Source organism: Protopterus annectens, chromosome 2.part0 (assembly GCF_019279795.1).
Source record: "Protopterus annectens isolate FY-2018-M chromosome 2.part0, PAN1.0, whole genome shotgun sequence".
Lineage (NCBI taxonomy): Eukaryota > Metazoa > Chordata > Ceratodontiformes > Protopteridae > Protopterus > Protopterus annectens.
In genome coordinates, this window is record NC_056728.1 from 549,025,488 (window position 1) to 549,050,453 (window position 24,966).

Consider the following 24,966-nt stretch of genomic DNA (forward strand, 5'->3'; position numbering starts at 1 on the left):
AGAGCAGAGTGCATTTTTCCATGTCACTATCAGGTATGGTAGGGTTTTGGAGGTAACTGGAACACATCTCTTTGATTTGTCTAAGCATTATGATGTAAGACCTAGGTCGATTCAGATTATTTCTCATTTCTTGGATAGTACAATTAAGTAGTGGATAGATATCTTGTATTATTTTTTCTTTTAAACGGGGAAAGGAATCTTAATCTAGCAACTTGTTATTTATTTTTAAATTAGGATTTTTATGGAGGGGTTGTAATGTTATCAGAGCTTGCCCCAGGTTTAAGGAATGAAATAACTATTGTGTTATGTTTATAGAATATTTTAGAGGGTCTATAATTTTGTGTGCCTGTAGATCTTTTTTGTTCAAAAAGGGAAGCACTTTGGGATTGATGCCTAGTGATTTGATGTATCTGTAGTATATTATCACCCATGGCGGTGGCCAAGTTTTTGCTGATGGGTTATACTCTGCTATTCTCAGTATTCTGTTTGTGTGGATAATAGAGTAATAAGTTTTAAAATCTGGTAAGTTCAGACACCCTTTGTTCTTGGGGAGTGTTAGTTTCTGGTACAAGATTCTGGTCTTTTTAGGATCCCATATAAATGTTGCTAGGGAGGAATGACTTTGTTTAAAGAATTTATTATGTATATATATTTGTGATGTCATAAATATATACATTAGCCTAGATAGTATGTTCATTTTAATTATTGAGACTTTGGCCAGAAATGGAAGCTTAAGATTGTTCCACCTTGTACAGTCTTGCATAATGCTTTGTTATTTAAGAGTTATGTTATGTTGGTAGAATTCCTTATTGTTTTGAAAAAAGTGATTCCCAGGTATTTAATTTCATCCTTTATTTTTATGGTGTCTAAAAGTGGTATCAATGAAATAAGCCTGTTTAGCCTCAAAGGGAAGATACTAGTTTTATTAAAGTTTAGTTTGTAATTAGACATATAGGAAAATTGTTCAATTGCATTTATTATTTTGGTCATATCTGAGTTTGGTGTAGTGAAATATATATTTAAATCATCTGCGAAAGCGGAAAGATATATTTTGAGGTTATATATTGAGGGGGGATTATGATAAGCATTTTGTTTAATATATAAAACAGTGGTTCTAAGTATAAGTTAAATAGAAAAGGCGATAGTGGGCATCCTTGCCTTGTTCTATTTTTTATCAAAATTCTATTTGACCATGTTTTATTTATGTAAAGAGATGTATATGGATTACTACAGAGAATTTGAATAATCTGTGCAAAGTTATTAGGTATGTCAAAATAAGGTAATGTTTGAAGTAGGAATTCTAGGTTGACCCTATCAAATGCCTTGTGGGCATCTACCACCATTGCGCAAATGTTAATGTTCATCTGATTTGCAAAAGATATCAATGCATCCACTGTTAGCATGTTATCACTGGTCTGTCTATGTGGTGCGAACCCGGATTGTGTTTTTTAATCTATTTGCGAATATCGAAGTTAGGATCTTTGTATCTATATTTAAAAGGGAGATGGGTCTATAACTATCTGGGTTTTTGGGATCTGCATGTTCTTTTAATATGAAAATAGCTTTGGAGGTGTTAAAGTGAATATCATTTATGTTATTTATTATATAGTTCAGCACATGATACAGTACTTTAGCAATAAGGGGAGTGAAAGATTTATAAAACTCTGAAGTAAGTCCATCCAGTCCGGGGGCCTTGTGTGATTTCAAATGTTTAATTGTTGTGATTATCTCATTAATAGAAATATGTTCCATTAATTTGTTTTGTTGTTCTAATTTTAGTGTAGAAAATGTAAGTTTTTGAAGAAAAAGAGTCATTTCTTCCCTAAAGGCTTGTAATGTCTGTTCTCCATATATTTGAGAATATATTTGCTTGAATACTTTGATAATTCCTTCATTTTTATATAGTTTTTGCCCCTGTAATTTATTTCTACTATATTTGAGGTGGTTTTATGTTGTGAAATAATTCTGGACAAAGCTCTGGAGGGAATTTGTGCTTCTTCTGCATAACTGACTAACATTCTTGCCTCATAAAAAGATAGATTTCTCTTCTCTAACATATACAGGTCTCTTTGTGTTTTTAAGAGATCAACTTTCGTTTGATTATTAGGGTTATTTAGTAATTCTCTTTCAAGTTGTTCTATTTTCTCTTTCAAGGTGTGTTCCTCTTTTAGTTATATTTTTTTATAATATGCTGCTCTTTTGATGAGTAGTCCTCTGATTAGTGCTTTGACCACTGCCCATTCTATGTCCATTGGGACTTGTGAGGTGGGGATATTTACAAGGGATGTTTTTAATATGTCCTCAATTTCTTTTATTATATCTGTTTTGGTAAGCAGATGAGGATTTAAAGACCAATTGTGACCTCTGTCTGCTAGATACTGTCTTTTGGAATGGTCCGAGAAAAATCTGGTGTGTATGACTATTGAGGGATCTATGTTTATAAGTATGTCTGAGATTAAAAAGTAGGAGTTTGATGCCTCTGTACTGTCCACAGTTGTGGATGTCCCCTTTGTTCTTGTACACTGGCACGAGTATGCTTATTCTCCAGTCATCTGGGATATGCCTTTCTCTCCACACTGCAATTAATACCCTCAGGAGCCATTTCTCCCCTATCTGACCCAGCATCTTTATCATATCTGCTGTGACCACATCTGAGCCTGCTGCTTTCCCTGACTTAATTTTCCTTAGTGCTGCTCTTACTTCTTCTAAGCTGGGCTCCTCTTCTACTCTCATTGTAGGCTGTTTCTGGGGCAGTACCGCTTCTGTGGGGTTTTCTTCATTCAGAAGCTGCTGGAAATACTCCTTCCATCTACCTTTGATGTCTTGTGGGCTGGTAAGCAGGTTGTTGCTGGAATCCCTTATGAAGGGTGTCTGACTATCTTCTTTATCTTTCTGTCTTTGCCTTGCAACCTGGTATAGTTTCTTTGTGCCCCTTACTGAGTCACTTTCCAGAAGCTGATAGAGTGCCTCTGATGCCTTATTCTTTGCTATTGCAACTTCTTTCTTAGTTTCTTTGTTAGCCAACCAGTAGTCCTTCCTAGCTTGGTCAGTCTTTTCAATCTCCCATTTCTTCCTGCACTCCTTCCTTCTTTTGATTACTTCCTGCACTTCTGCATTCCATCACCAGCTTTCCTTATGTATCTTATTTCCATACCTGGCTCGGCCACATATCTTTTCTGTAGTCCTAACACATGCTGTTTTTAGGTGCTGCCACTCTTCTTCAACTCCACCTATTTCCTCCTCTTCTTGGGGTGCTAGAGCCCTGAGTAATTCATTGATCTGCTGCACTTTCTCTCCAGTCAACTTCCAGGTCTTCAGCCTGGTCTCTGTGACCTTAGAGCCTTCTTTGACCACTGCTTGCAGCTGATTGTGGCAACTACCAGTTTATGCTGTGAACCAACTGTTTCACTGGGGATGACTTTGCAATCATGGATTCTACCCCAGTGCCTTTTCCTTACTAGGAGGAAGTCTACCTGAGTTGCATGTTGGCTACTCTTGTATGTGATCTTGTGACTGTCTCACTTTCTGAACCATGTGTTGGCTACTATCAAGCCATTTGCCAGACAGAAGTCTAGAATGGCTTCTCCTTCTTTATTCCTATTGCTCCACCCATGTGGACCCAGGCAGTTCTCATATCCTGTTCTGTCTGTCCCGATATGTGCATTTAAGTCACCCATTATCAACACCAATTCATGTTGTCCTGCTTTATCTAGTAGGTCCTGCAACTGCTGTCTGAATGCACTCTTTTCCTCACTATCACAGCCCTGCTGTGGGGCATAGGCAAAGATTATGAATACTGCCCTATCATTACACTGGAGTCTGATTGCCATGAGTCTGTCATTAATTCTGACGATATCCCTCACTGACTTCTGAAGCCTCTGTCTCACCACAATTCCTACACCATTTCTAGCCTGTCCACCACCTGAGTAGTAGAGTCTGGATCCCAAGCCAAGTGGCTTTGTTGCACTGCCCTTCCATCTCGTCTCTTGGATACATAGGATGTCCAGCCTCCTCCATATCATCATGTCATCCACTTCTAAGCTGCATCCTGTCAGTGAACCTACATTAAGCGTAGCAATTCTCAGTTCATGTTTGGCAAGTTGGTTGGTTTTATGTCCAGCTTTCACTCAACAGAGCTATCCCAGGTAACCCAGGCTGGGCAACTAGACACCGGCCAGCCAGTAGCCTATTGACCCAGGGCTGCTGGGCTTTTTATGGCGAGCACACAATGGCCAATTTGGGCACATATACCCCTCCCACTGTTAGCATGGGTCACTGGCATGGGTCAGAGAGTAGGCCGGGTCCTCAACCCATTTATCACCTGTAACTACCCATGCCCAATTTTGGCAACAGTCAACATGACCAAATCACCTAGAGCCATATTTTACACCGTCGAGTGGCTAGCCCGGCCACAGCGTGCAGTTTGTGATCCGTGTTCTCCTATCTTGAGGATACTGCGCACCACAATAAATGCCCAAAGCGGTTGGTCTTTTTACAACTCTTCCCCCCATTGGGCACCATGTAGAGTCTGTGCTGCTGCCCACAGCTCCATTCATTGGTGAGTTTGAGATGGAAACACTCAGCATGTTTTTCGGACATGGGAGAAACCCCATGGAGACACAGAGAGAACATGCAAACTCCAAACAGGCTTTAGTTGGAGGTCAGGATTGAACCTTGTACCTTGTACATTGGAGGCGAAGACCTTAACCACTAAGCCATCTGGTCTCATCAAACTCCTACCACATTGCATGAAAGTTCTGGAGAGGGTGATTGATAAACGGATACACAGAATAGTAGAATGTAAGATGGGAGATGAACAGTTCGGACTCAGATCAGCATGCAGCACAATTGACCCAATGTTTGCACTGAGATAGATACTTGAGAAGAAACTAGAGAAGAGGAGAGAGTCAAACTGGGCTTTCCTAGACTTGGAGAAAGCATATGACAAGGTCCCAAGAAAGCTGATCTGGGCAGTACTGCGGTGGTTTGAAGTCCCAGAAACATTGGTAGAATTAGTACAGGCTATGTACAAGGACCCAGTGACTCAAGTACGAACAGTGTTTGGCCTCACTGAGGGGTTCCCAGTGGGAGTGGGTGTACACCAGAGTTCAGTTCTGAGCCCACTGCTGTTCATACTGGTAATGGACTACATCAGCAAACAGGTTGGAGGGGTCAGAGCAACAAAGCTGCTGTATGCAGACGATGTGGTAGTACAGGCAGACTCTGATTTAGAACTTCAGCAAAGGATAGGAGAATGGAATGCAAATCTGAAGGCACATGGGATGAAACTAAGCACAGATAAGACAGTGGTAATGGCAGCAGATTGGGGAACTCAGAAGAAGCTGAGAATAGAGATAGATGGGAAGATAGTGGGACAGGTAAACAGCTTCAAGTATCTGGGAGGGGTGGTTGAGGAGAAGGGTAGTCTGAATGAAGAGGTCAAAGCTAGAATCAGAGGGGCTGCAGCCAACTGGCATAGAGTATCAGGTATAGTATATGACAGAAGAATGCCAAAGAAGCTGAAAAGTAAGGTGTACAAGACAGTGGTGCGACCAGTACTACTGTATGGTACAGAAACCTGGGCAGTAAAGGCAGAACAGTTGAAGAAGCTAGAGGTGATGGAAATGAAGTGCCTGAGAAAGGTGGCAGGATGCACACTGCGGGACAGGGAAGAAATGAGAACATAAGAGCAGAAGCCAAAGTAGCTCCGATTGCAGAAAAGATCAAAGAGAACAGATTACGATGGTATGGGCACATGTGTAGAAAAGCAGAAGACAATCTGGTGAGGGAGATTTGGGGCAGACAGGAAGAAGGTAACAGGAAGCGAGGTCATCCAGCAAAGAGGTGGATGGATTGTGTGAAAGAAAATCTGTGACAGTCAGGCATGAGTGTTGAAGAAGGCAGGAGAGTGGCACTGAATCAAGAGAGTTGGCGACAATTAATACGATACCCCAACCCCATGTAAATGGGAAAAAGGGGATGATAATGATGATGATGATGAGATTAAAAAGTAGTCTATTCTTGACCACATCTTGTGGCATTGGGAATAGAATGTGAACTTCCCGGTTGTATTGTCATTATTCCCATACTTGAAGGGGTCATACAGTTTAAAATTGTGTTTAAATTCATTTATAGCTATTGTAGCTTGTTTATTATGAGATTTGGTCGGGTTAGATTTGTCCTTTTCTGGGTTTTGATATGTGTTTCAGTCACCCCCAATTATTATATAGTGATCTTAAATTTGGTTTAAGATTGGGTAAAGTGACATAATAAAGTGATGTTGGTTGTTACAGGGTGCATATATATTAAGCACCATTATGGGATTTGGTAATACTGGGTTGGTGAAAGTTACATAACACCACCTTCCCTCTTTATCACGCTTAGTTTCAAGTATTTTATCTTGAAATTGATTTTTGATTATTATTAGTACACCAGCACTGTTAGTCTTATCCTCTGATGCTATAATTTGTCTTATCCACTTCTTTTTTACCGATATCTGACCATTGCTCTATAGTTAAATGCGTTTCTTGTATCAATATAAGATTGGCTTTGGATTTCAAGGTAAGGTGCAGAAACAATTTCCTTTTTTCTTTATTTTGGAGTCCTTTAATGTTCCATGTCTCAATTTCCCACATTTATGTGTTAAAAATGTTTGTTTTGCCTGATGTATGTGTTAACTTGTATTTAGGATTTTTGTATGTGTTGCTGTAGAGTATTTTTGGAAAGCATCGAACTATTCCCATCCCCTCCCTTATGCCTAACCACCATATCCCTGGACCAGGAATAAGCAGGGGGAATATAATGCAAATTTGTTGTATACTATAAATTTCCCCATTTTTAAGTTGTGCATTCTCTTTATGTATAGGTATAAAACATGGTATCCCCCTTACGTTACTATATACAATAAGGACAAAGCTTACCAAACTAGTTCCCTAAAAAAGCACTGCTACATCATAACCCTAGTCTCTTGCTTTAACCTATATACAATTATAGTAATGTGTAAAGATAGCTTATAATTTTTTCGTTTATGACTTAAACCTTCTGATAAAACATTTTGTAAACAGCGTGTTAGTATTCAAATCCTCGGTTAGATAAAACAAAATACAAAACAATATGCCATACCTTTTAAACCAGGGTTGTCATGGTCACGTATTTCTTCTTCCTGTATTTCTGTTTCCCTCCTTCTATCTGTTATATTAAAGAACTTCCCTATTTTAATTGTTATACAGATTATTGTAACAGCCTGATATGCACACAAAATATGTTACTGGCACCTATAGCTAGAAGTAAGAATGTGAGGGAAAGAGAAAAAAAATTGTTTTCAATATATATTTTGTTATAGTCTACATATTTAGGTTATAATCATGCTTTCTGCGGTTAAACAGAAAGAACAAAGTCAATATTAGTATGATCAGGTATTCTCTCTTTTCTAAAGTGTTTTTATTGTCATTATCTCAGTTATATTAATCAGACAACAGTATTTCTGTCAAACAGCCATTAAGTAGGCAGATTCAGACAGTCTCTCATCCAGTAGTTAAGGCTAGATTCTGCATAATTAGTCTTAATAAGGGAGTCAAAGCCTCAGTGATTGTTTTAATGAAACAGTACCTTAGACATCAGGTTCTTGTTATGCAGGTTTCTGGTTATGTTCTCAGTCAGGTTTTATCTTTTTAGTTGGTTTTAATCAATTTTTTGCATTTCTAAGACAATATTCATTTCCTAGACTTACTGTGTCTTCAGTACAGGTCGTTTTGGATTTGCAGTGGAGCCTTTTGAGCTGGAATGGGGAATGAATTTACACACCATATTCCCAGGAAGTGGAGCTCAAAAGGCACGCATTGGAAACAGCAGTTGTATTTTAGTTCCTACCTGGTTTTCTTATACATTTCCTGTATTCCTCATGGCTCCCATCATCATTTTAAGGGCCTAGGAAGCAAGGGGAGGTTCTCAGAGTTGGTATCCCATCCAAAACGCTTGCAATTCGGCCAATTTTTCACTCTAGTCGTTTTCAGTTTATGGATGTTTTATTTAGTTTCTGAAGGTGGAATCTGCTTAAAAACAGCTAGAAATGTTTGTTTTTCTTCTTTGGGGTCAGCAACCATGCATTTAACCTCTTTTACAGTGAAAATGAGAAGGTTTGGGTATTTCATCTGGAATTTAATTTTCTTTTCTATTAGAAACTTGCAGTATGAAGATAGAAGTTGTCTTGCTTGCCTTACCTGGATGGGCAGGTCTTGAACCAAGGAAATCTTATTACCATTCCAGGTGAGTGTCCCTTTCTTTTTAGCTGCAAAAAGCATTTTATTTACATCCTGGTAGTTTAAGATTTTAATATAGACAGGTCCTGGTCTCAGAGGAGATTGCATTTCTCTCAGGGCTATATGAGCTCTCTCAATTATCACATGTTGTATTTCTTCAGAGTCATCTAGCAGGGATTTAAAGATGTTTTTAATAGCTGGTATTAAGTTGTTATGAGTCACACTTTCAGGTATTCCCCTTATGATACTATTGTTTCTCCAAGCTCTTACTTTAAGGTTTATTAGTTTTGCTTGTATGCTTTTCAACTCTTTGTTATGGGAATCAGTTCTCTACACTATAGAGTCCATTTTTATTTCATTTTCAAGTATTTTTGCCTCTGATTTTTCAACTCTGAAAGTGAATCTCCGAATGTTTGAAACTGTAAGGTTAGATCCTGTATTGCTTGCTGCATAGGTAATAAGGCTGTTTTAATGTCTTCCAGGCTAGTTGGCTGGTCTGTCCTGGTTTTACTTGTAGATTTAATATTATCTGGCTGTTTATTTGTCCTTTGTCTCTTTGGAGTTGTGTCCTTATCTGGTGAGGTTAGAACTGAGAATTTGGTCTTAGTTGTCACAGTCTCCATATTATTTTCTTCTTTCGACATCTTGCAACTAGGAGAGTTTCCAGATTTTATGTGTAACAGCAGGGCCTCAGTATCACAGTTCCAGTTGTCTGACAAAATCTTGGTTAATTCTGTCGTATTTAAAAGGACTCCGTTGCTTTTGATTGCTGTTTGTTATCAGAAATAAATATTTAGTCTTATTTCTGTGTTTTTTGTGTTCTGCATTGTCTTCTGGGTTTATTTAATCCAGGGTATTTCAGAGAGCTAGGTATTAGCAGTGCTCACAGAACAGCAGCCATCTTGAACCCAACCACTTTATCAAAGTATTCTAATTCTAGAGTAAGGCTAAGTGGCAGAGCTCATGGCTACTTTGCATTAGCTTCACTGCCGACTTCCACAGTTGATGCTGTGTTATCCCGTAGACCACTGTATCCCTATTAACTTTGCACTTCATAGCACTGTAACACAGTAATGGTCTTTAAATTGGAACCTCTTAGCTTACTTGAACAGCCCTGCTAGAAATGGGGTTGTGCAGTGCATTATTTATTTCTGAATATCCCCATCCACATGATTAACTTGTGTAGTAAAAACATATAATATAAAGATGTTTAGAGAATGTTCTTTTCATATTTTTTTTAAATTATAATTGATGACAATGTAAGGAATGGACTGTGAGAAATGGCAGATTAAGAATAATATTATCAAGTGACAGTTCACTGAGACTATTTAGTTAAATCTGGTTTAAACAAAATCTCACAGAGTGGTAGGACATTTGGCCAGCTGCCTGTATATTTGTAGAATTCAGCAGTCTTAGAGTTAGATCTGGGGTCTGGGTTGGGATTAGATTAATTTATTTTATTATTATTTAGTTTAATATTTGGTAACTAGGTTGGTGGACTTGTCCAAAGACCCTTATCAACTAGAAGCAATAGATAGTGCAAGTAAATTTAAGTTATATGCTTCAAACACAATAGATTGTTACATTTACATAGTTAAAACATTTTATAAAGTTCATATACAGTTATACATTTCTGATAAAGAAGAATGTTATGCAGTTCTTATGCATGTCTAATAAAGTAGCAGGTTTGCATTAGGTTTGTCAAGTTACATTGTTTGTAAGGCAGTTTGGTTACAAGAAATTACTTCTTAAAGGTTTGAAACTGAGTTTTTTGAAAAGAAAAAAAATTCAAATGCAAATGAATTAAAGTAAAATAAATATTCAAATATAATATTCAATATTCAATTCAATTTATATAAATATAAATTCAAGCCACCTCTTACCTGTTGTCTATATCCCTAATTGTAGTCATCCCTAATTGGCAGAATCTCCTTTCTCCATTCCAGTGTTGGCTTAGTTCTTAGAATGCTTCCTGCTACTTTGTGAATATAATATTATGTAAGATTATTGTTGTTCTCCTTAAAGACCTGCATCAAAATTTCCAATCTCTCCTTGTTTCTTGAGCTTCCCCCCATTTCATCATCATCACTTTCCACTTTGAATTCTAGTTTTCTGCTTGTGCTATGTATAACGGCCTTAACTGGGTTGCTCTGAAATATTGTACCCATTCAGCTCAAGGTAACCTCAAGCTGCATTGTTCTATTGGAAGAATAAGCTTATCCCATTTTACTCTTGCCATCTTCCCCTCCCAGATAAAATCCTTCAGCTCTTTATTATCCACAACTTCTCCTCTGGTTGATAAAATATGCTTGACTTGTATATAAGACTAAAGGGACTAAATACATACATTTTAACTGCCTGTATCTTACTATTGATATTCATATAACAGAGCTTTAATTTTCTCAGTTTTAATATTATCTTTTGTTTAGTCTCTTCCCTCATATCCTTTAGCTGCCACACTGGAATAATTTTTAATCCATACTCCTAAATACTTCGTTTTATCATGTTCTCATAAGTATGTAGATTGCTGAACCAGTCTGTATGCGGGTGCATTATTAACCGCTATTGCCTTTGTTTTAGTTTCATTAATTTTTGTATCCCAAAAAGATGTGAAACTGTCTCAGTATGTTCCACAGCACTGTAATGCCCCTTTCTGGTTTTATCAGGTTTAAAATAATGGCATCTGCAAATAGAGTCAGCTTTTCTTGACTACCATACCAATTATTTATTTATTTGCCAGTAGTTCTAAATATAATGGAAATAAAAAAGAGGATAGATGACATCCCTGTCTGGTTCCTCTGCCCAAGCAGAGATTATCAGAGAGGGCCTCATCCACTTTAATTTTCACCTCCAATCCCTCATATATCCTCCTAATCAACCTTATAATTGTATCAGGGAATGCAAATGTTTCCATTGCTCTGCTCATAAAGTCCCAACTCACTCTGTCAAATGCTTTCTCTGCATCAAGACCCACCAGCAACTGTGGTATTTTCTTACATTCTGCTTCCCTCTAGATCATCATTGTTCTGTTATTGTTGTCAAATGTTTGCCTCCCCTCCACAAATCCATGTTGATCCATATCTGTCAGTTGTGACATCACTTTTGCCATTCTTTTAGCCATTATAGGCATAAGCACTTTATAATCATGGTTTATTATTGAAATGGGCCTGTATGAAGCTGGATCTGATGGATCTTTACCCTCTTTAGGTATTACAGCTACCATCGCTTTCTACCAGGATGTTGGTACTTTTCCCTCTCTTAACTCATTCACTCCAATGGAGCTCAGGAAGTTTGCACTGTAACTTCCAATGGGCGGAGCCTAAGCCTTTTGACAGAATCAAATTATGTTTTCACATTTCAAAAGAATAATAGGGGTTATGAAAGAAGGTTAAACGAGAAACTCTTCAGTACAAAGCATTTTTATAGTGGTAGTATTCTTTAAATTCTAGGTCTTAAACTCAGTTTTATAAGTCACAGTAAAACACATTTGTGATATTTTGTAAACACTTTACAATATCTCAGCAACCACTCCAGTTACACATATACTGTCAACAGCATTTTATTCATCTAGCTGAGAGCTTTTGTATGAGGCTAAGGAGTTATGTCTGTGTTACTTGGTTGTTGAGATATTTTGAAAAATGTGACAATTATATCAAAATAAATGAATATCGTAAAAACAACTATTAATATCTATTTCCCCTGCACTAGACACAGGTTCATAGGTAGGTACTAGGCTATCTGCCCGAAGGCATTTATAAGCCTAGCCAGAATGTGTTGGCTTTCGCCGCCCCCTTAGATTAGTTCCCTGTGCCTCTGTCCAGCAGAGCCATTGAAGTGATCCCTGGGGTAAACTTTCTGTTTCCTATCCACTCGTCAAGGTTTTTTTTGAAGAGGGTTAGCGAGGAGCTCTGCCTAATGTAGATTGGAATCTTGTTCCAGAGCATGGGAAGTCTCTGGGACAGGAAACTATCCCTCCAGCATGTCCTATTTATTGTTCTGGTGAGGTTTAGATCCCTGGAGCGTGTGGCTCGAGGAGATATGGTTTTCTTTAGGTGGAGCATGTCCGTCAATTCTGGGTTGGACATGGCCTTGTATGTCAGGCAGAGATCACCTCTGAGTAGGCGGTATGCAACCGAGTACAGCTGGAGTTTCTTCAGTCAAGCTGCATAGGTCATCTGCTTGAGGCTAGTGATCCTCTTGGTGAGGTACTTCTAGGGTCTTTCCAGTTGTTGCAGGTGTCTTGTAAGCTACATCCCAAATGGGGCATTGTACTCTATGATGGGTCTGATGAGTGATGCATAGAGGGGCCCAATGACCTCTTTCGCTCTGGATGTAAACCCTTTTATGATTAGGCGGGCCACATAGAAGGATTTTCTAACCACTTTGGCAATGTGATTATCAAAGGAGAGGTTACTATCTACTTGGGTCCCCAGATCTCTTATTACGTCTTCCGTATTTAGGGGGCTGCCACCTATGTGGTAGTTTGTGGGTACTTTGTTTTTTCCAAAGGGGATGACTATGCACTTTTTGGCATTTAGCTTGAGGCCATGGCTTTAACACCAGGTATCTGTCTCAGTGAGACCCTTTTAGAGGATGCCTGTGTCAGCCGGAGAGTCAATTATAGCCCCTAGTTTGCAGTTGTCTGCGAACTTGGTCAGCCATAGTCCTCCTGTGCTTGCATGTACCTCTGAGAAATATATGCCAAACAGGAGGGGTCCTAGGACTGAGCCCTGGGGAATGCCACTTGTAACCAGTTTAGAGTCAAAACTAGCTCCCGCAACTCTTACCATGTAGGTTCTGTTCGTGAGCCAGTTGGCAACCCATCTCATGATGTAGGGGTTTATGTTCAGGCTGGTGAACTTGTCTATAATACCTGAGTGGGGAATGATGTTGAAGGCCTTTGCAAGGTCTAGGTAGGCAGTGTGGACCACCTTTCCCTCGTCCATAGCCTTGGTAACTGTCTCAAAGAAGTCCACCAGGTTTAGGAGGCATGATCTGCCCTTAACAAAGCCGAACTGGATAGGGTCCAGTGTTTGGAGGTTTCCAATGTCTCTGTTAATGAGATCCATGATGATGTGCTCCATAGCTTTGCAGACCATGCTAGTCAAGCTTATAGGGTGATAGTTCCTGGGATCCATTGTGGCTCCACCTTTGTGGAGTGGAATAACCATTGCTGTGCACCCCTCTGTGGGCACATAGCCTGCGGAGAGGCTGAGTTTTAAACAGTGTGTTTAGGTGAGGGGTTAGTTCATCTTTGAGCTCGTGTAGGACGCAGCCTGGGACACTGTCCAGTCCCACTGATACTGTGTTTTTGGCTTTGGAGAGGGCTGTTTTAACCTGAGTGTCTGTGATTTCAGGGGCACTACATTCTTCTGGTATAGTTATGGGCCTTTTTAGGGTTGAGAGGGGGTTGACATTTGCACTGAACCTGTCTGCCAGGATGATGGCTATATCGGTCAGTTCCATGTATTTTGTGCCATTCTGCACTAACTCCGAGCAGATCTGAGAATTGCCACTTAGATTCTTGACGTAGCTAAAGAATGCCTTGTGGTTATCTTTGGAGTCCATGGCAACTTTTCTTTCGAAGCTAGCCTTGAATGATTTTATGAGGGAACATAGTTTCCTGCTGATACTAATCAAGGATGTCTTCCCTTCTTGCGATTTTACTCATTTCTGTACTAGTTTCCTCCTCCTATTGTATAGCTTGTTTATGGCAGTGGTCCACCAGACTGGTTTCCTTTTCTTGGAGGAGTGAGTCTTGATTTTGTTTGGGATAGCACGATCCATGCATTCTTGTAGATGTCTGTAGAGTGCATTAGTAAAGGATTTTGCAGCTTAGACAGCGTTATCCTTTAGCATGGGGGCTTTGAAACTTCTCACCTCGGTCTTAAGTAACGTGAAGTTTGCTTTAGAAAAGTTTTTCATGGGGATTTCTTTAACTGGGGGTGGTAGTGGAATGTGGATATCCAGAGTAATTAGTTTATGGTCAGATCTAACCAGTGAGGAGTTGACCTCTGGTGTGGAACACCAGTCACCCATGTTGGTGATGACCAGGTCCAATATGTTGTCAACTCTGGTGGGGGTGTTGACCAGTTGATCCAGGGCATTTGAGTTTATAAATTCTAGGAAATGTTGGGCAAAGGAGTTAGTACTTGCGTAGTTCTCCCAGTTAATGTTTGGGTAATTGAAATCTCCCAATATCAGGGTGTTTGGTAGGACCTTTATGTTTCCCAGTGTTTCCAGGAATGCAAAGTGGGGGTCCTGGGACATGGTGGGTGATCTGTAGCAAGCTATAATTTGAATAGCAGATTTGCCCATTGTTAGTTGCACGTGGATGATCTCTGAAGCATCGTGCTGTGCCACTAACCTGGAGGTGTGGGTATCCTTGATGAATATGGATACTCCCCTGCCTTTTGTATTTCGGTCCGGGTTTTGTGGCCAAAATGTATGGTATGAGTTGTAGCCTGGTAGTGCTAGGGTGCCCTCTGGAGCCTTAAACCAGGTTTCTGTTACTGCACATATATCAATTTTCTCCATACTGAGGAGTGCCTCGAGTGTGTGCATTTTAAGGTTTAGACTTCTGGCATTGAGTAGCATTACCCTCAATTTTTTATTACTTGTGCTATTTACGGTGGTGGGTTTGTCTTTTGAGCCTTGCCTAAAAAAGGCACTATGGGGGTGGCAAGAGCCTTGGCCAGTATTTGAAAGTCTAAGGGTGACAGATGCAAGCAGTCTCTAACGAAGTAGCGTGGCTTGTCGAACATGTCATCCCAGGCTGACAGACACAGGATCCCCTTTGAATGACACCAGAAGCTTAGCCAATTGTTGAACTTGATCATTTTTTCTCTATACCGTGGTATCATTCTTGGTGAAGGCAGGATGCTACTCAGGGTCAGGGTCATACTGGCCTGGGCTACGTGATCAGAGAGCTCCTCCATGTCTCTTTTCATGTAGTCCAGGGAGGTACGGCTCAGGTCATTCACACCAACATGGACAATGACAGAGTCATATTTGCACTTGTTCTGGAGTGACCTGAGTGCTTCTGTTATGTAGCGGATCCTGGCACCCGACAGGCAGCTAACAGTAACCTTCTCCTTGTTCAGCCTAGTGAGTGGGACGTCAGTCTGCCTGACTATAGAGTCACCTATTACTAGTGTGTTGGGTATGTTATTTTGCCTTAAGGGCTGTGATTGTGTGGCACACTGGTTTTGTGAAGTATGTGTTTCATGGTTTGTGCTGGGGGGTGGAGGTTACTTGGATGTCTGCTCTGGAGGTCTCTGTTGCTTCTGCAGATTTTTATTTAGAGCCTCCAAGTATGTTTTTGTGTATTTATGTGTTTTTTGCTGGTGCTGGTTTCATAGGTCTATGTGAGACTGATGGTGTGATGCAAGTAATTCCCTTCTCTTCTTGACTGCCTGGTCCAGTCTTGGGTTGAGAGAGCTTAGCCTCCAGTTTGGCTGCATAATTGCATCTCTCGCATGTATTAGTGTTTGGTGGAAGGAGGAGAGGGTTGTTGTGTACATGAGGCAATTGTAACGTTGTCTCAAAATGCCCAGATTCACCAGTTGGACGAGAGAGTACACCTGAAACTGCCCTTTGTACATGCCTGGATAGGTACAGTGAACTGTTTTACTGATTGGTTGGTAAGGTCGAATAGAGAGCCTTGTCCTTCTCTACAGTATAAGGGGGGGGGGTCTAGTGCTAAGGTTTATTAGTGCTTGCTATGAGTTTTGAGCAAGTGCCGGTATGAAAAGTGAATGGTTTGAGTGCTTAATTTGAAAATTTGTCTAGTTCCAAGGGAAAAATTGAAGTGTACACTTTGTGGAGCCGGCATTGCCGGCGTGCAAAACCGTGCAAAATTGGCGTTTTAGGCGGAAATTAGCTAAAGGCAGCAAGAAAATGCAGAAACATGATACTTAATCACTTCAAAGTCGCTCTTTTGTCTCTCTGCTGCTGTAGAACTCTGCAAGGCACCATGCAGGAGCTTGCTGAACTGTATATTAGCACAAAAACCTGGCAAATGCGGGTTTTATAGCAGGGAAATGAAATAGATAGAAATTAGCCCAAAATGGCAAATAAACTACTAATTTCTGGGCTGAAACCACTCCTCCAGGGACAGATAGGCTGCTCAAAGCTCCCTCTCTCACAGTGAACAGAGAAACTTCCTTCTATTCAAGTAAGGTATGGGCAAACACAGAAACTTGTAACACAGCCCTGAATTCAGCACTAACCTGAAAACTGGACTATACTAGCTTAGAAAGGCAAGAAAACAGGTATTTTTTTTCAGAAAATAAAGCAGATACAATCAAAAATCACTTTAAATGCAAAGACATGGCTATCACACTTGAGTGTGTAGCCTACAACAGTTACACAGGTAATTTAAACACAAAAACGACTTTGTTAAAGTGCAGGCAGTAAAATAAGTACAATATGTAGCTGAAACAAGCTTTTTAAATCATAGAAACTCTAGAAAATTGGCATTTTAGGCGGAATCAGCTAAAGGCAGCAAGAAAATGCAGAAAAATGATACTTAATCACTCCAAACTCCCTCTTTTGTCTCTTTGCTGCTGTAGAACTCTGCAGGGCACCAGGCAGGAGCTTGCTGAGCTGTATACTAAATAATTACTAAAATATTTATGCAGTTGAGTTTGCCATTGTGTAAGCTTTAAGATAAAATCTTTTAAAACCTTGTACATAGCGTGGTTTTGGAATTTTTGATGCAAATATGAACAAGCAATATTTGACACCTAGAGGCGTCCGTAGGAGTTAACTGCAGATGCAGCTGGAGGCGTAACTCAGCTGTAATGAGTTAAAATACTGTTAAACAAATCCTTCCAGATCTTTATCAGTTTTTTCCCTCCTAACTTCCAAACTTCCACAGGAATACCATCTATTCCTGGGGACTTTCCTGTAGATTTGTTATACATCATCACCATTTTTATCTTATCTCCTCCAATCCTAACTGTTAATAATTGAGCCTCCTCTCCCTCTAACCTTGGCATATTTAATTCTTCCATAAACATTTTCATTTGTACCTTTTCTTGATTTCCATATTTCTCTGCTTATACATTCACAGAATTTCCAAAATATTTCCAGTACTTCTACATGATCACTTGTTATTTTCCTTGTTACTGGCTCCCTAAGTTTGGAGACGGTCCTTTCTACTTTCTGTTGTCTGTGTCATTGTGCTAAAAGTTTTTGTGCCCTACAGTTATTATCAAAAAAACAGTTGCTTAACAGCAAAAAGTGGTCTCCCTTGAAATAAAGGTACAACTTACCCCCCACCTAACCCCAAAAAACTTTAAGAACATCTCTAAGGAAAATTACCCCCTATTAAAGGATGGCATAGCTAGTTTTCAAGCTCCCCCAAATCCAGAAAACACAGAAACCTATGTAGAGGAACACACAAAAGTCCTGTGTGAACATTAAAACAACTGCATAAAAACAGCAGAACCAGACCAAAATAAACCCAGGTCATACTGCAAAAACAAGCCACTCTGGTGGACCCTAGTATTAATAGGTTGTACAACAATGGAAAGAAAATTCTGTCAGTAAATACGAGGGAATGTGCCCAACAAAGAAATACGTCCCTCATTAGCCTAAGCAAGTGAGTCAGGGTACTAGTCAAGTCTTTGGAAGCAGACTTTGAATTACAAATAGCCTCCAAAGCTAAGGATAACCATAAGGCATTTTTCGGTTATGTCCACAGTCTTAAGAGTAACACCCAACAATGTGTGGAATTAATTGTAGATGGTGTCAACTATACTCAGCCAGAAGACATAGCAAATCTGCTGGATGACTATTTCAGCTCAAATTTCACCTCCCCATCACCCCCAATTCTCTCCTAAAAATTACCCTCCACCACCAATTATTACCAAAGAACAGGTTGCCACTGTGTTGTCTAAAGCTAAAAGCATGGCTCCAATGGGGCCTGACAATATACCAGGTTGCCACTTAAACAGCTGAAATCAGGACTTAAAAGGCTCATTATGATCTCTATTTAACTACAGCCTCCTGACTGGCTTTGTCACGATTGAGTGGAGGAAAGCAGCAGTTATCCCTCTGCATAAAGGGGGACCATCTACTGACCTGGGAAATTACAGATCCATAAGTTTGAGTTGACATGTTCAAGCATTTGACACATTTCCCCACTTGGGTATTATAAATAAACTCACAAAATTTGGCATAAATCCCTACATCACAAGATGGATAACCAGTTGGCCCACAGACAGGACACATGTGGTTACAGTGGGTTAATCCAGATCCAGCAAGAGGTCAGTTACTAGTGGTGTGACACAGGACTCAGTACCAGGACCACTCCTGTTCATAATGGACTTTTCTGAAACCAAGGCAAATGTAGAAGGCCTCTGGATGACAAAGTTTGTATATGACTGCAAGCTGGGGCCATCACTGAATCACCCAATGATGTAGATATCCTCCAGGAGGGTCTAGATCAGACAAATGATTGGCACCAGAACTAAGACCTTAAACTAAATGCAAAAAAATGTATTATCATACCCTTTGGGAAGTCAAATACCCCTGAAAATTACAACATCAATAGCATGCCCCTTAGAGTGGACTCAGAGGTAAGAGATCTAGGTACACAGATAGATAGTAGCCTGAACTTTGATTGCCATGTGTCCACAGTGGTGAGGATATCCTTTTATTTGGCACAACTTATAAGTAAAGGTATGGCATCAGATCCAAGGAAATGTACTTCCACTGTACTCAGCCCTCATTATACCAGTAATTGAGAACAGTGCACCATGTGGCATGTACTTGACTAGGCATTTACAGCACCTGGGTGACATCAGGGGTTCCTCACAAAGAAAATACAGGGTGTAAACAACATGGACTATGCAGAAAGACTAAAATCCCTATCCCTTTACTCTATCTCCTACCATTTATTAAGGGGGAGACCTATATCTGACCTGCAAGGCACTCAGAAATCCGATCCTGATAGAGCTGCTGCACATCTGCAAGTCAAACAGCATGAGGGTCACCTGATCAAGGGATCTAAACTTAGTCAGTGATTCAAGCAAAACATGCTGGAGAGATAGATATGTGCCTCAGAGACTGCCCCTTCTATGGAACAGGCTTCCTATTCACATTAAGCAGAGCCCTTCCCTGGCCCTCTTCAAACACAATTTGAATCAATGGGTGGGGAATCACAAATTCACATTTGTGGTAATGCACAGGCACACATCCATGCCATTCCCTTGCCCCTAGGGCCATATATTGGGTAAAATTAGGTTATATTGCCTAGGCTTTTAAGGACCCTTAAGCCATTAGCCTAGTGATCTCCTATGAACCTGTGAAGTATTTTTACTTGGTTACAAGGGGAAACATATGATTGGCAATGCCTGAGATGTTAAGGGCAGGAATTTGAGGGGCTCTGTGAGGGGAAGAAAAAACATAAGACTGTTTTTTTCCTTGTCATTAATTTGGAAGTTATTTTGTTTGGACCACAAAGATTATATACGGATTGTTGAAGTTGTGATTACAGGACTGTAGGACATCTGTTAGCATGGAGTAGTAAAATATCATCTTCACATTGAATAAAGTTAAGTTCAGGTAAGTCATTATGAATATCATTAATGAATAAAGAAAACAGTAATGAGCCTAGAACAGAGCCTTGGGAGGGATGCCTGTTTTTTAGTGCTCTGTTAGTGGACAGCTGGTTGTTAGAGTAAACTTCAAAGATCTTACTGTCAAGGCAGCTATGGAACCAGCCAATGACATTTTCTCCCAAACTTGAAATTTTGTAACTTAGCAAGTCGAATTTTGTAGTCAACAGATTTAAGGTTAATAGTTAGGTTTAAGAATAGTGTTAAGATTAATATTAGGAGGTGTATGGGCTTTCCAAGATGGCTGTACACTGATCAACAGCTGCATTTCAGCTCTCTCAGTGTGAAAAAAAGAAACTGTTAGATAAGGGTCAGTAATTCTAACTATTTTACTAAACTTTAGTTACTGGGTAGTAAGTACACTGCTTGGATGCCAGTAGAGAAGAAACTTAGAGAGCCTAAAGGAAAATCAACTAGAAAAGGTGAAGAGAAAACACTGACAGGGAAGAGTCATGCAGCTATTTGGCAAAAAACAGTTCAGACTACAGATTTGGTACAAGAGATGGTTTCCAGTAATTTAGACGGGAAAATAAATCAAATGCGCTCAGAGTTGATTAAAAGAAATGAAACATTGAAGAAGTATATCAACTCAAACAACAAAAGGCTGAAAAAATGGAAGAAGCTTTAAACAGCTGTTCAGATGAACTGATAAAACTGCAAAAATCAGAGCTCAAACTGAAGAAAAGGCTGGCTGAGTATGAGATTGCTCAAGAAGAACTGTTTCAAAAAATGGTAGCGTTAGAGGACAGAGCATGCAGACAAAACCTGAGATTTTCTGCTATACCAGAGAAATTGGAAGGAACAGACTTTATTAATTTTATGAAAATACAAATAAGCAACTTGACTAGTATTCCACAGCAGGAACTGTTAATTGAAAGGGCACATGATGTGTATGCACCAAACCTAGCCATGAGAAAGCAGACATGATCTGTATTAGTAAAGATGCAATCATACCAGCTTAATGAGTTGATCCTGATAGAGTTGTGGCAAAAGGGAAACATATTAAAAATTTGAGACAGTAGACTGCTTGTGGAAAATAATTATTCACTGTACATCAGGCAGAACAGAGGCAAATTTATTCCAGCCATCAGGAAATGTCAAGTGGCAGATGTGAGATTCAAGCTACTGTATCCAGCTGTCTTCAGAATATTTTTCCTGGAGGATCAAAGTCATTTTTTGATGCAGAACAGGCTAAGGGGGAAATACAAATGCTTGTCCAACAAGGGGTGAGCCATCAAACAGAAGGGAACTTTACTTTTCATTCTTCTGATGGTAAGGCTCATAGAGAGACTTTGCCAGTGAATCCAGTATTCAAAGTAAAATGCTTAAGAGACAGAAAAAAGTATAGGAGCTGACTAGAAGATTTAGGATTCCCTTGGACTTGCACCAGTTTCTGGGGTTGGGAGATGGAGATGAACAGGAAGAAAACCAGAAATGCTGAATAAACGTGAGACTGCAAAACACAAATCACATTTGTGAAATATGGTTTTACAAGAATAAGTGGCTGAGAAAGACTGGATTTTTTATGACTTTGTTAAACATGTTGGTGGACTGACAGGCATATGCCCCACTTCATGTCATTAATGTTAGGAAGCACACTAAAAGGAAAACAAAAGAGGAAGAGAATGGGAACATGGAACTGTAAGTAAAACATTTTTTGTTCTTAACATTATTTGGATAAAACATTCTATGACATAAATTGCATGCTATATAGTAAAGCATCTCTAGTTACTGCTGTATGTGATAAAGATACTAAGCAAGTACCTTTCTTCTTTTTTTTGTTTTAAAGCATGTATGCATTATATTGTAAAAAAGAGATGACAGGTTGGACAAAAGCATGTTTCAGTCAACATGCTTTAATCTTGGGCTGTTGGGGAGGGGTTGTAAAAGTGCACCAATTATAATATATGTAGAGTTGATATGTTTTCTCTTCCTTTTGTGTAGGTGGATGTCTGGATTAAGGTTCTTGACTTAATCTAATAACACATTTTTTGTGCAAGCAGGTAAATAAGAGAACACTAAATGCAATGAAAGTTTTCCTTTAGCAAATATATATTCAGTTTGAGAAGTCTGTAGCTGAGGGCAGATGTACATTTTATTCTTAGGTTTCCATGGAGACAAGTTGTAATAAAATCCAGAGCACTTTTTAAGGCTAAAAGTTAATGTTATCTGAAAACATACAAGCTACTTTTCACATCTGGGAGAGGAATAAAGATAAGACAAAAACAGACCACAATTAGTGTAAGTAGGAGCACAGGCTGTAATATGTGTCAGCATGGATAACTTTAATTTTAGATTAGGTTTTGCCTGTTTATGCAGCTGTCAATTTGGCAGAATTGCTCCTATCAGGAGGGTTGAAATTCATTGTCTAAATGTGTACATCATTTTATTATGTTTGTTTTAAGTTAATGGGTTATGAAAGTGTACTGGGGTGTGTTTTTGAGGGTTTTCATTAAAACAAATTCTTGTAAAATGTGACATAGGTTCAAATGGAAATGACAAGTAACAACTATATAAAAGATCATCCTGTCAAACATTAGTGGGCGCATGTAACACAAAAGATAGAAATGGGTATTTTAAAAAGCTGTCATACATAATAGGTGGGAATAATAACTTCTTATCATAAGGGCTACATTAAGCATATTATTTTGTAATGTGAATGGCCTCAGAGGTATAGAGAAAAGGAAACAGTACTAAATTTTATTAAGAAATAGAGTGCAAATAGCAATGTTACATGAGGCACACTCGGAAAGAAATAAGCATGTAAAGTTGAAAAAGGAAGGATTTTGGGAGGGATATTCAGCATAGTATCAGTGACAAAGGAAAATGGGATTACTTATGATAGAAGAGGGAAAATAGTAATGGGAGATTTATGGTAGATAGCGGCTACTGGCAAGGGAGGATGATTACTATGGCATGTATTTATAGCCCACCTAAAACTGCTATTATGGAGCTTAATAAAATTTTGGGAGAAATAATTAGCTTTCAGCAGGGAATATAACTTACAGGCAGAGATTGGATTTTGATTTGCAACAGTGAGGATGTATCTGGGGGTCTAGAAAGGAACATACAAAAAAGAGAGTAAATTTCAGAAAAAAATGTAGTATTTGGTATGGAAGACATGAGTTCAATAACAGGAACTAAGAGAGAATTTATGTATTATTCCCCAAAAGTTCAATAACTGGGCTAGACTAGACAGAAAGTATATTTCACATTTGTGCATTTAATTGACAGCTTCAACACACATCCAATAACTATTTCAAATCCTGCTCCAATAACAATGAAGATAAAATTGCAGGGTAATGAAGAAAAAATGAGACACTGGCGCTTCTCTACCTACCTGTTAAAAAGAGAAAAAAATTAAGGAATGGGTAGTGGAAATTATTTTATAGTTATAAGAAAAGATATAAATTTCTTCATAGGTTGCAGTTAGTGAGTGGGATAAAATGAAAATGGATTTAAGAATAGGGTAGAAACAGAAGAAAAAAGAGATAAGGTTACAAAGTAACAGGATTTATTTACTGGAGCTGACAAAAGGTTAAAGTGTTCTAGAATAAGGGAAATCTCAAAGAAAAAGAAGAGGCACAATTGCAGAGTGCTAAAGTGAAAATAAGGGAGTATCTGGATAATATGCATGAGTTTAGAGAGATTACTGTTAAGCAGCTGCTTTTTTTAAAATAATTCCAGAGCACAAAAACTTTTAACACTGCGGCTTAGGCAATAAAAACTGGAAAGGTTTGTTGCCAAACTTACGTAGCCTATAAGAAGAAAAATAACCAGAGAACCTATATTATATTAGAGATATTTTTGAAATTTTATGAAATTTTGTGTAAAGCAGAGAAATGTGAAAATCAAGAAAGAGAACAAATGGAAATATTTATGGAAGACTTAAGTATGCCAAGTTTAGAGGTAGATGAGGCTCAAAAATTAACAATCAAGATAGGAGAAGATGAAATAAAAACTATAACATACAATTAATTTGCTGGAAAGTCTCCAGGAATAGATGGTACTATTGTGGAAGCTTGGAAGCTAGGAAGGAAAATGTTGATAAAGATCTGGAAGGTTTAGTTTAACAGCATTTTAAAAGGAGGGAAGCCACCAAAATCCCAGAAGAAAATGTTGTGGCTGTAATTCCTAAAGATGGTAAAGATCCATCAGACTCAGTTTCATATATGCTCAGTTCAATTTTAAACCATGATTATAACGTATTTATAATTATAATATTATTATTATTATTATTATTATTATTATTATTATTAAGTATATAATAGCTAAAGGAATGGCAAAGGTGTAGCCAAAATAAATAGATATGGATTAATGTGGTTTTGTGGAGGGGAGGCAAACATTTGACAACATTACTAGAACAATGATGATCCAGAGGGAAACAGAATGTAAGAAAATACTGCTATTGTTGGTGGGTCTTGATGTAGGGAAAACATTTGATACAGTAAGCTAGGATTGTATGAGTATGCAATAGATGCAGTTGCATTCCCCAATTCAATAATAAGGTTATTTAGAAGAATATATGAGGGATTGGAGGCAAAAATTAAAGTGAGAGGTTCCTTTCTGACAACTTGTGTCTGAACAGAGGAACCAGGCATGGTGTCCTCTTTCCCATTTGTTGTCTGCTTTATATTTAGAGCCATTGGTAAAGAAATCAAGGTATACAGAAATTCAAGGATATAATTGGTATGGCAATCGAGAAAAGTTGGCTTTATTTGCAAATAATATTATTTTGTACCTGCTAAAATCAGAAAACAACATCTCAGTGTTATGGAACATCTTGAGACAGTTTCAAATCTTTTCATAGGTTCATAGGTAGGTACTAGGCTATTGGCCCTAGGGCCTATATAAGCCTAGCCAAAAGGTACCCTGGCTTTTGCCACCCAAGAAAATTATTTTCCTGTACCACTGTCGAGTAGAGCCACAGAAGTGATCCCCGAGGTGAATTTTCTATCTCCTATCCAATCATCAAGATTTTTCTTTAAGAGTGCTAATGAGGAGCTTTGTTTGATATAGACAGGTAGTTTGTTCCAGAGTATGGGAAGTCTCTGGGACAGGAATCTATCCCTCCAGCATGT